General features: G+C 38.7%; 1 protein-coding gene across 2 annotated transcripts in view; it reads right to left on the reverse strand.

The window, feature by feature from the left end:
- Positions 1–522: 522 nt before the first annotated feature.
- Positions 523–13,201, reverse strand: part of ADPRM (ADP-ribose/CDP-alcohol diphosphatase, manganese dependent) — a 339,223-nt gene continuing 326,544 nt past the window's right edge. Inside the window, exon 7 of one of the 2 annotated variants that reach the window (XR_009698315.1) lies at positions 523–551. The gene's annotated coding sequence lies outside the window, so the exon portion shown is untranslated. Of the gene's footprint in view, positions 552–7,659; positions 7,729–13,201 lie in introns of those variants that run through there. The other variant, XR_009698314.1, reaches the window with a different exon arrangement.

Genomic DNA, 13,201 nt, shown 5'->3' on the forward strand with positions numbered 1-13,201 from the left:
GAAAGAATCAATGAGCTTGAAGACATCAATAGAAACTTCAAAAACTGAAGTTCAAAGAGGAAAAAGAATGAAAAAGATAGAACAAAATACCGAAGGGCTGCAGGACAATAACAAAAGGGGTAATGTACATGTATTAGGATTACCAAATTAAAGACTTCCTCTCTCATCTATTCATAACCACATCACTTACATAGCTACATCACTCTACCCTGCAAAACCCAGAGCTGAACTAAGAAACCATGGTTTTGCTTGTAACTCCTAACATTGCCACACCTTATTAAATTATCTCTGTTTAAACAATGAAAGACTTCCCAAGGGATGGGTGAGAATTTGAGGCAGGGGAAAGGGGCTTACCTGGTTTGTCTGTAACCTCTTTGGACACATTAAACTGGGTTTGAAGTGACTTCCATCTTCTCCCATCTTCTGCCCGAATATCCTACTCCTCAAAAGACAGCTCGTTCAAACCACTGGATTGTGACCAGTGAGCTGATATTTCTTCATGGTATCAACTGGAAAGTCATATCCCGTTTCCAATGGAGCTTTGCCTGGAGCTGGAGAAAAATTGGACCAGAGAGTTTGGAGTAGCATGTGGAGAGGTAACTTCCTTGCTGTCTCTCCAAGGTCACAGGCTTGAGGTCTGTTGACTATACTTATTTCTCCTGTTCCATCACTTTCTCTTTATTTTAATCACCTTCATTATAAATGTCCTCATAAAAGGCCTGCCACCTTCCATCCTCGTTGCTACCCTCCCCCAGTGCCATCTGCATCCTGCTTAGGATTCTTCAGTAGCATCCTTCTTGAGAGGGACATTCAAAGCCATCTATGACCTAGTGAGTGGATCTCTCGCTGCACCCCCCTGACCCTTTCCTTTCTCACCAGCCACCATGTTCGTGCAACACTGAGCTGTTTGTAGTTATCACAACCCAAGGCATCTTACTTCCTTGTCCTTACGTATGCTGCTCCCTCTGCTAGAAAGATTTCTCCCCACTCTTGGACTAGGTTATCAACATCTTGCTCTAAGATTCAGCTCAAGTGCCCCCTCCACCAGGAAGTCTTCCCTGAGAAGCCAGTCCAGGTTTCATGCCTCTCCTAGTTTCTCCCCCCATAACACAGGCAGACCTCTGCTATGCCACTTCCCTGGACTACCATCGCTTCCCTAGTCACCTTCAAGTGCCTGGAGGGCAAGAATTGTGTCCCTTTCTCTAAGCTTATTATCCAGTACAATATATGGAACATGGTTTGTTACATGCATAAAAGTATGAAATCGTTGACAGAATGTAAAAATCTCAAAAATATGTTGTGAAAAGAAGGTGAATGTGGATCATGAGGGAGAAGAAAAGAAAAAGAAGAAAAGCAAAGCAGAAAAGAAAGTAGGCAGGAAAGTTCTATGTACTGTTTTAAAAGTAATAATTGGAGGAATTAACATTTCAGTCCTGGTTTAGACTGTTAAGGAAATACAGTTTAAGAAATGCCTTTTGAAATGCATTTTTGAAAAACCTTAAAGATAAGAATCAGTAGAGCTTAAAACGAAATACGTCTTTCAAAATGCTAAATCCACTTGTCAAGCCAGAAAGCAAAGAAAACATAAAAAGGTGGAAAGCATAGAAAAAGATGACAGAACAAAGATCAAACATAGGAGTTGTATCAATAAAAGCAGATGGATCAAGCTTTTCTATTAAAAGACAAAACCAATGGGGTCAAAACCCCAAACTTGAGTATGTACTGTCTACAATTTACACACCTAAAATAAAATGATCCAAACAGACTAAGATAAAAGCATGGGACAAGACATGGCTGAAATATTAAAAAGGAAAAATATGGAAAATGGAAGTTACCATATTAATAGAAGACAAAGTAAAAAAGTCTAAGGTAAAAGACATTATATGAGACAAAGTTTTTTGTTTTACTTTTTAATTAATTTAATGTTTTAATCAAAAAAAGTTAAACATGGGCACAGTCTAAATTTTTTTTACTTCTAATAGGATATAACAAACATGTCAGGTCCTTATCCCTCATCCCCATCCAACATTCTAAAGGCAACATTTTTCAGTTCTTTTGGCTGTTTCTTATATGTAAGAAACATGTTAAAATTAATGGACATAAACAGACCTCAGTTGATCAATGATATTAGCTTCTTATATTGCCAGCAAAGGATTTTTTTATACCCATTTTACTCTGCTCTCACTCTTCTGTTGTAGTTATATCACAATTTGGAGGTTTGTCCATATCCACTATTGTATCAGTTAGGAATGTGCTTGGCTGCAAGTAACAGAAAACACACCTAGCAATGGCTTTCAGGCAGTCAAAAGCTGATGTGGTGGTTTTAAGATGTCCTTAGGGACCCAGGCTTTTTCTGTTCTCCCATTTTAGGCTCGTAGTTTTTGTCCTCATGGTCACAAGACAGCTGCTACACCTCCAATGTTGCACCTATGTTTCAGGGAAGGAAAAAAAAAGGAAGGAAGAAGGGAAGCCAGAGGAGAAAGAAAAAGAAAAAAGTTTCCTAGGAACACTTAGCTCATGTCTCATTAGCAGGCTCTGTGTCACACACCTCCAACTGCAAGGTAATCTAACATCGCAAGAATTTTTAGATAGGCACATTGCTGCCCGAACAAAATTGAGGTTTGGAATCAAGAAAGAAAGGGGTGTAGACACTGGCAAGGTAACCAACAGTGTGTGTCACAGGTGTTTTTATTGTTATCTCTATGTAAATAGTGCTAACTGCTTAACCAGTAATTGTCGTTAAGCGTTTTCTTTCTTGTACATCTTTTTGTTTTGCCTGGAGTCAGAGCTTGCCTCATTATTTTTCATTTGCTTAAGGTTTTTTTTTCCCCTTGAACTTGTGGCTAACTTTTCCCATAAATACCAAAAGCTCTGTAAGATATCTCTCAACATTATCTTCATGTGCTTAAATCCGTCAGATAATCTATCATTTCGAACCTTTTTCAGGAGACATCACTACTTGAGCCCTCCATGCTTCTGCTCCATCTCTAGGTTTGAAGCCACACTGTCAGCTGGGACATCCCTCCATCCCCTTTCCCCACTTTTCTGAGTCTTCGGTCTTTCATTTTCTTGAATTACGATCTAATTTTGTTGGAGTATATCCTTTAATTGCTTTCTGGAAGGAAAAAAAGAGAAAAAGACATATGCTAGTTTATATATATATTTTTTAGACTTTTGCATTCCTACCCTAACACTTAATTGCAAATCTTGCCAGTCTAGAATTCTAGGTTGGAATTCGTTTCTCTCCAATTTTTAAAGTCTTGGCCGCATTGCTTTTCTGAAGTCCAGTGCCATTCTGGTTACTGATTTTTGCTTGTGCCCTGTTTCCCACCCCACCTTTCATGTTTTTAGGTTCTTCCCTTTATCTCAGTATTCTAAAATTTCACTATTGTGTGTATTGATGTATTTTATCACCCACTGTGCTGAGCATCTGGTAGGAAGTAATCTGGAACCGTTTATCCTTCAGTTCTGGGACGGTTAGTTTTATTGTTCCTATAATAATATCTTCCCCTACACTGTCTTGATATTTGTTTTCAGAAACTGTGACAAAATTAGGAATTGGATTCTTTCCTTTTGTCTATTTCTTTATAATTTTAATCTAATTTCTTGAAGAATTTTCTACTTTGTTTTCCAAACTCTACTGAACTTTTCATCATGGTTTTCACATTTTTAATTTCCAAAGGCTGCTTCTGCTTCACTGATCACTGCTCCCTGCCCCCTTTATAAACAGGTTTGTTTCATAGATGCACAATATTTTACTATTTCTGAGGATACTAATTAGTTTCTTTAAAGGTTAAAGAAATTAAACTTTAAAACTCTCTGCATTATTTTCACTTCTGCTGATTTTGTTTTGATTCCTCTCTTTTGTATCAGAAGCCTTCTTCGGAGGTCTCGTGATTCTCTGCTGTTCACATTTAAGAGTGAAACACTGAATAACTAATTGAAAACTACATCCATGGAAGTTATTGACTTCACTATATGGTAAACAAGTGGCCACCTAGCTTTTCCTTTGGGAATCGAATGTCAATGTGGGTAGGTCTTTTCTTTGGCTGTGTGTAGAAGGATTTGGTTTCTCCAGCCTCCCTCCCAGAATTCTGTGGCTGATGGGAAATGTTCTCACCATTCTATGAACAGACTTTGAAACCTTATTCCCCTATGTTCAGACCTCCATCTCACCTGGCCCTACTCTATGGTCAGTGTATCTGAGTTCAAAGGCTCTCAGGTGCAATTTTTGAAAAAGTATTTTTCTCTTGCTTTATATTGGGGATAATTGCTGACTATATAGGATAGTGGTAGGCAGGGTAGGGGACATTGGATCTAACTGCTTCTTGTAAAGACTTTCAAATAACCCTCTGGTTGTCAACACTACCTCACCCCTGGTTTCTTTGGTATTTGCTTTCTCTAATTCCGAAGGTTTTCCACCTCTCAGCCAGGCAATATTCCCTGCTTCTCACCAGTTTCCCCTCTGCCATAAGTGGGATAAACCTTTCTCTCATTGCTAAGCCATTTACAAGTCATCCATTCATGCTCCCTTTTCATGTAACAATATTGTTTGGGGTTGTACAAGTCTTCTGCTTTCATCAAAGATGGAATTTGGGTTTCAGTTTCTCCTTGTTGTTTGGAATGATTTTGAAAAGAAATGAAAACCAAGCCACCTTTTCTCTATGATTTTAAAACTGGAAGCCTTATTTTGTTTTGACAAAAGTTACAACTCACAGAGAATGTGTTGCTGATAACAAACTTTTATCTGGGCAATAATGCTGCATCAAAATACATAAAAACAAAATATTTGCTATTCATGGAGAAATTGACAGAATTAGAATGGTGGTGAGGAAGTTATTATACTTCTTTAAATCTTCGACAGATCAATAGGCAAAAATAGGGAGGTTGAAGATCTGAATAATATAATTAATTCATTTGATTTAAAAGATATGTTTCACAAAAGACCCCGAATAGCCAAAGCAATCTTGAGAAAGAAAAACGGAGCTGGAGGAATCAGGCTCCCGCACTTCAGACTATACTACAAAGCTACAGTAATCAAGACAGTATGGTACTGGCACAAAAACAGAAATATAGATCAATGGAACAGGGTAGAAAGCCCAGAGATAAACCCACGCACATATGGTCACCTTATTTTTGATAAAGGAGGCAAGAATATACAATGGAGAAAAGATAGCCTCTTCAGTAAGTGGTGCTGGGAAAACTGGACAGCTACATGTAAAAGAATGAAATTAGAACACTCCCTAACACCATACACAAAAATAAGCTCAAAATGGATGAAAGACCTAAATGTAAGACCAGACACTATAAAACTCTTAGAGGAAAACATAGGCAGAACACTCTATGACATAAATCACAGCAAGTCATTTTTGACCCACCTCCTAGAGAAATGGAAATAAAAACAAAAATAAACAAATGGGACCTAATGAAACTTAAAAGCTTTTGCATAGCAAAGGAAACCATAAACAAGACAAAAAGACAACCCTCAGAATGGGAGAAAACATTTGCAAGTGAAGCAACTGACAAAGGATTAACCTCCAAAATCTACAAGCAGCTCATGCAACTCAATATCAAAAAAACAAACAACCCAATCCAAAAATGGGCAGAAGACCTAAATAGACATTTCTCCAAAGAAGATATACAGATCGCCAACAAATACATGAAAGAATGCTCAACATCACTAATCATTAGAGAAATGCAAATCAAAACTACAATGAGGTGTCACCTCACACCAGTCAGAATGGCCATCATCAAAAAATCTACAAACAATAAATGCTGGAGAGGGTGTGGAGAAAAGGGAACCCTCCTACACTGTTGGTGGGAATGTAAATTGATACAGCCACTATGGAGAACAGTATGGAGCTTCCTTAAAAAACTAAAAATAGAACTACCATATGACCCAGCAATCCCACTACTGGGCATATACCCTGAGAGAACCATAATTCAAAAAGAGACATGTACCACAATGTTCATTGCAACACTAGTTACAATAGCCAGGACATGGAAGCAACCTAAGTGTCCCTCGACAGATGAATGGATAAAGAAGATGTGGCACATATATACAATGGAATATTACTCAGCCATAAAAAGAAACGAAATTGAGTTATTTGTAGCAAGGTGGGTGGACCTAGAGACTGTCATACAGAGTGAAGTAAGTCAGAAAGAGAAAAACAAATACCGTATGCTAACACATATATATGGAATGTAAAAAAAAAAAAAAAAGGTTCTGAAGAACCTAGGGGCAGGACAGGAATAAAGACGCAGAGGTAGGGAATGGACTTGAGGACACAGGGAGGGGGAAGGGTAAGCTGGGACGAAGTGAGAGAGTGGCATGGACATATATACACAACCTAACGTAAAATAGATAGCTGGTGGGAAGCAGCCGCATAGCACAGGGAGATCAGCTTGGTGCTTTGTGACCACCTAGAGGGGTGGGATAGGGAGGGCGGGAGGGAGACGCAAGAGGGAAGAGATACGGGGATGTATGTATGTGTATAGCTGATTCACTTTGTTGTAGGGCAGAGGCTAACACACCATTGTGAAGCAATTATACTCCAATAAAGATGGTAAAAATAAAAAATCAAAACTGCCAGGAGTAAAAGAAAAGTAGCCGAGGGACTTCCCTGGCGGTCCAGTGTTTAAGACTTCACCTTACAATGCAGGGAGTGTGGGTTCCATCCCTGGTTGGGGAACTAGGATCCCACATGCCTCACAGCCAAAAAAAAAAAAACCAAAACATAAAATAGAAGCAATATTGTAACAAATTCAATTAAGACTTTAAAAATGGTCCACATCAAAAAAATCTTAAAAAAAAAAGTAGCCAAAAGAATAATTTCTTGGGGCTTCCCTGGTGGTGCAGTGGTTGGGAGTCCGCCTGCCAATGCAGAGGACACGGGTTCGAGCCCTGGTCCAGGAAGATCCCACATGCCACAGAGCAACTAAGCCCATGAGCCACAACTACTGAGCCTGTGCTCTAGAGAAACAAGAGAAGCCACCGCAATGAGAAGCCCACGCACGGCAACGAAGAGTAGCCCCCTCTCTCCGCAACTAGAGAAAGCCCGTGCACAGCAACGAAGACCCAATGCAGCCAAAAATAAATAAATAAATAAATAAAATTAAAAAAAAAAAAAGAATAATTTCTTGATTAGATTTGGAAATGGTAACATGTATGTAATATATAATGCATATATTTATAAAAGATCTACCTACAGGCATATATATTATATATATAAAATGCATACATATATGTTATATATGTGTGTATATATAATGTGCATATGGTATGTATAGATATATTAGTCTGTGTTTTAAAAAATTTGGGTATAAATTACACACAGTGCAATTTTAAAATCTTAAGCTTAATGAATTATTTTTTGTTGAGGTGTGGTTGATTTGCAATGTTGTGTTAGTTTCTGGTGTACGGCAGGGTGATTCAGTTATACATATACATATATATCTATAATTTTTCAGAGTCTTTTCCATTATAGGTTAATGGAAGATATTGAATATAGTTCCCTGTGCTATACAGTAAATAAATAAATAAATAAATAAATAAAAGATATGTTTCAAACTCTGTACTCCACAGAGAATAACAAGAAACAAAATACAAACCTCAGTGATGGATCCAAGACCACATGAGAATGTGTTTCATGATGAAGTTGGCATTTCAGATCAGTAAATAAGGGGTAGATTATTCAACAAATGGTGTTGGTAAAACTGGCAAATGATCTGGAAATAACGAGAAAGAGACTAATGACTTTGGTCTTGTAGTTATTGCTGCCAGTTCTTGGCAGGCAGTTTGACTACTGGGGCTTTCCCCAAGGAGTCCTCGTTCCCTGGTCTTTTGCATGCCACTATAGGGTACTTTCTAGGCATTCCAAAGAATAATCAGAATTAAGCCATTTGACTTCCTCTGGTGACTTAAATGGCTGTGCTATTTTGAAAGCCAAGAGGTCCTTCATACTTTGCCCCTCTTAGGTGATTGCCTTGCATGCATTTGATAGCATGGAACTGCACATTGGATTCTTCCACCATGAGTTTGGAGGGGGGCTAGTGCATGGGCTGAGAAGGTTGGGAATCCCACATTACTGAGCAAAGGTAGCATTCTATTGTCAAGCCTTCATAAAGCCCTCTAATGCTGTCTGAGGACTCTTGTGGGGCTCCTCCAGCTATTCCACTGCCTTCTGAATGCTCCCAGCTTTGAAAAGGCCTTCCAGAGAGCCTGCCTTCTTTCTGCATGCCCTCTCCCCCCATCCAGAAGGGATGTGCAAAATATTTATCAACTTTCATTGTGTCATTGGCACCATGAATGATGGAATATCCATCAGTCTAGAAACTAGGTGTAATTACCCAGCCAGACCTGTGCCTAGTAGGTGAACATCAGCTCTCTCTGTACTAGAGACAGTCCTCCTACAATTCTCCCAGGAGCATTTCCCCCAAACTTCATTTTGTTTGAGGTGTTATAGTCTCTCTTAATTTTTTCCTCCTTTATCCCTTTGAATTTATTGTATGGTTGTCACTGCCTTCTCTGACATGTCTGCCTGATAATAATTTTCACAGTTTGATTTACTATGAAAGTCTCTTGAGCCAGTACATTTCCGGAGGGGGCAGATGCCTCTACTGGCAGAATAGAGAGGGGTGTGGCCAGGCACATCTCCAGTGGTTTCCCCATTTTGGAGGCATCTTTCCCTTGCTTTTGCTAAGCTAGAGCTCTCTGCGAACAGGGCTTTCTCTCTTCCCAGTTACTCAAAATCCTCTCCCATTTGATTATACCATCATCTCTTAACCCTAAGAACCCATCGGGATGTTCTGTGTTCTGATGGCTGAAGAGCAAAGAGGATAAAGGTGAAGGATCCCACAGGAGATTTAGAGCCAAGCCCAGACGTGGCCAGTATTCTTTCTGCCCACACTTCACTGGCCAGAACTCAATAGCACGCCCTCTGACCACTGTCAGGAAGGCTGGGAAATATCATTTAACTTATTGACAGAAGGAAGAAGTGGGTTTGTGAGCATCTCATCAGTCTCTGCCTCACTATTTTCTCCATCCTGCGGGATGTGGTACATGTTCTAAATTGGTGACCAATCTGTGATAGTTCTTCTTTCCTTTTTATGTAAAGGAGCATTTCCATTGGAGTCGCCATGTTCTTCTTTTAGGCTGCTTGTCCTTAAACCTTGATATGCATTGGAATTGCCTGGAGAGGCTTGTTAAAAATGCACATTCCTGGCACCACCTCCAGGAATTCCCTTTTTCCATAAAAGTTTGGAAATAATGTCAGCCAGAACGTGGCAAAAGTTTTCAAAAGTTGCACTGGACAAAATGTTAATGGTGGTTGTCTCTGGATTATGGGTGATTTTCTTTTTCTTTCTCTTTGTACTTTCTAAGTTGTCTGATATGAACATGTGTTATTTGTATAAATAGGAAGAGGAGAGGCTAATTTGTTAAAGTTAATGGATGGACCTTTCTTGTCAAGGCACTAACGTCCTGCTTGTCCTCTTCTCCGTCTCCTCATCACGTCTCTCAGCAGCAGTTAGTACAGTGTCTCTCTTTTTAAAAAAAATCTTTAAAACAATTTTAGCAGCTTTATTGAGGTATAATTTGCACTCCATAAAATATGCCCCTTGTAAGTCGCCAATTTTTAATACATTTATAAAGCTGTGCAACCATAACCTAATTCAGATGTAGAACATTTCCATCACCTGAAAAGGTTCCTGCCTGCCCATTTGCAGTCAACCCTCACTCCCACCTCAGCCCAGGTAATCATCGATCTTCATTCTATGTAGATTTGCTTTTTCTGGGTATTTCATGTAAACGGAATCATGCAATATGTGGTCCTTTGTATCTGACATCTTTCACTTACCATAATGCTTTTGAGGTTCAGCCATGTTGCGACTTGTGTCCGTAGTTTCTTCCTTTTGATTGCCAACTAGTATTCCAGTGTATGACTACATAATATTGTGTTTCTCCATGCACCAGCTGATGGACATTTGGACTGTTTCTACTTTGGGGCTTCTATGAACATATGCCGACAAGTCTTTGTACAGATATATCGTTTTGTTTCTCTTGAGTGGATAGTTAGGAACTGAATTGACAGATCTTTTAGGTAGTTTAAATTTGACTTTTAAAGAAACTGCCGAACTCTTTTCCTAGTGGTTATGTCATTATGCATTCCCAGCAGTACTGCTTTAAGATTTCAATTTCTCCACAAGCTCTCCAACACTTGGTATATTCAGTCTTTTGGATTTTAGCTGTTTTAGTAGGTGTATAGTTGTATCTCATTGTAATTTTAATATGCATTTCCCTAATGACTAATTGTGTCGAGCAACCTTTCATGTGTTTATTAACCATTCATATACTTTCTTTGATGAATTGTCTATTTAATTATCTTGCCCATTTTTAATTGGGTTGTTTGTCTCCTTATTGAATTATAGGAGTGCTTTATATTCTGGAGATAAACCATTTTTTCAGATATGTAATTTGCCAATATTTTCTCTCATTCTGTGATTTTTTTTAACTTTCTAAACAATGTCTTTTCAGAGAAGACTTTTTAATGTTTAGTGAAATCCAATTTATTAATTTTTATCTTATGAATTATGCTTTTGATGTCCTATTTAAGAAATCTTTGCTTAACCAAAGTTATAAGATTTCTCCTGTTTTTTCTTCAAAGGCTTTTTATAGATTTGGCTCTTAAATGTAGGACTATAATCCATTTTGAATTGATTTCTGTTTATTATGTGAGATAAGGATCTAAGTTTAGCTTTTAAAAAAATATATTGATATCCAATTGTCCCAACATATTTGTTGAAAAAACCATCCTCAAAAAGAAAACACAAAACATTGTGGTAAAATATACATAGCAGAAAATTTACAATTTTGGCTAAAATTTTAAGTGCAAAATTTTCTTAGTGTAGTTTTAGTATAGTTTTTTTTTTTTTAGTGTGGTTCATTGGCATTAAGTGCATTCACATTGGGAGTTCCCTGGTGGTCCAGTGGTTAGGACTCAGTGCTTTCACTGCCATGGGCCTGGGTTTGATCCCTGGTCGGGGAACTAAGATCCCACAAGCTGCACAGTGCAGCCAAAAAATAAATTAAAAACAAAAAAAGTGCATTCACATTGTGCAACCATCACCACCATCCACCTCCAGAGCTATTTTCATCCTCCAAAACTGAAACTCTGTACTCATTAAAAACAATAACTCCCCATTTCCCCTCTCCTCCAACCCCTGGCAACCACCATTCTACTTTCTGTCTCTATGAATTTGACTATCATAGGTACCTCATATTAGTCAGACCATGCGATATTTGTCCTTTTGCGATTGACTTGTTTCACTTAGCATAATATCTTCAAGGTTCATCCACGTTGTAGCATGTGTCAGAATTTCCTTCCTTTTTATGGCTGAATAATATTTCATTGCATGTATAGCACATACTTTGTTTATCTATTCATCTGTTGATGGACACTTGGGTTGCTTCCAATTTGAGGTTATTGTGAATAATGCTGCTATGAACATAGGTGTACAAATATCTGAGCCCCTGCTTTCAATTCTTTTGAGTATATACCCAGAAATGAAATTGTTAGATCATCTGGTAATTCTATTTTTATGTTTTTGAGGAACCATTATATTGTTTTCCATCGCAGCTACATCATTTTACATTCCCATCAGCAGTGTTCCAACACATCCTCACCAACACTTGTTATTTTCCATTCTTTTTTAAATAGTAGTCATCCTGATGGACGTAATTTAAAAAACATTATTTTTGACTCCCTCCTTTTTAGAACACTTTTTCACATGGCTTTGAGAAGTCCAAATGGCTATATTTCTTACTACCTGCTGGCCATCCTTCTCAGTCTCTTTGGATGTATTCCCCTCTTCCCCCTGACCTAGCACTTTAGACTTCCTCTATGCTCCATCCTTACACCCGAAAGAATTTTTAAAATCAAAACCCATAAATACCGTATCACTTATATGTGGAATCTAAGAAATACAACAAACTAGTGAATATAATATAAAAGAAGCAGACTCACATGTTTAGAGAACAAACTAGTGGTTACCAGTGGGGCGAGGGAAGGGGGGAGGGGCAACATAGGGGTAGGGAAGTAAGAGGTACAAACTATTAGGTATAAAATAAGCTACGAGGATATATTGTACCACACGGGGAATATAGCCAATGTTTTATAATAACTATAAATGGAGTATAACCTTTAAATGTTGTGAATCATTATATTGTACACCTGTAACTTATGTAATATTGTACAGCAACTATACTTCAATAAAATAAATTAAAACCCATAATTTTAATTATGAACACATCCTGAATTTACTTGACAAACTCTCCAGTCCCAGTCTTCACCCCAAATTCTAAATTTGAATATACAGCTACCCAAACAACACATCTACTTTCATCCCTAATAAGCTGCTGAGAGTTGAAATAGCCAAAGCATATTCTTGACTTTCACCCCAATTCTGTTGGGCACCCCTGCAATAAAGGGCAACATCATTTACCCATTTGCTCAGGACACATATCTTGGATTATCTTTCACTCAGACCCTCATCCCATTCAACAGAAAATCCTTCTAACCTACTTCAAATACATCCCGAATTCAACCACATCTCACATTCTGCACCGCTGGCATCTTAGTGCATGCCACGTTAACACATCACACAGACCTGTAACATCCTCCTATTTGTGTCCCTGCCGCTCCTCTCCTCTCTTCTCCCCTGTGGGGAGAATTCCCCACACAGAAGCCAGAGCAATCCTTTGAAAACATTGACCAACCACGTCCCTCCTGCTCTCAATCCTCCAATGGCCTCCCTTGACCCAACAGCATCCAAAATCCTTACCATGGCCCTCAAGGCCTACAGGATCTCAGCTCTGGCTGCTTGTCTGGTCTCGTTTTTCACCATTCCTGCTCATGGCGTGTGGCCGCACTGGCCTCCTTGTCCTTCCTTGAACATATCAAGGCCTTGGCCCCTGCTGTTCCCTTTCCTGGCACGCTGTTTCCCTAGATATTTGCATTGCCTCCTCCATCACTTCAATCTGGTCTCTGGACACAATTCATTTCCCCAAAGAGGTTTTTCCTGATTAGCCCTTATAAATAGTCACCCTGTCCCATCCTACACTATCATTTTACTTCTGCTTTATCTTCCATCCCAGCTCTTATCATTAACTGACCCAACACTGTATAATTATGTGTCTGTTTTC

Source organism: Eubalaena glacialis, chromosome 19 (genome assembly GCF_028564815.1).
Source record: "Eubalaena glacialis isolate mEubGla1 chromosome 19, mEubGla1.1.hap2.+ XY, whole genome shotgun sequence".
Classification (NCBI taxonomy): Eukaryota; Metazoa; Chordata; class Mammalia; order Artiodactyla; family Balaenidae; genus Eubalaena; species Eubalaena glacialis.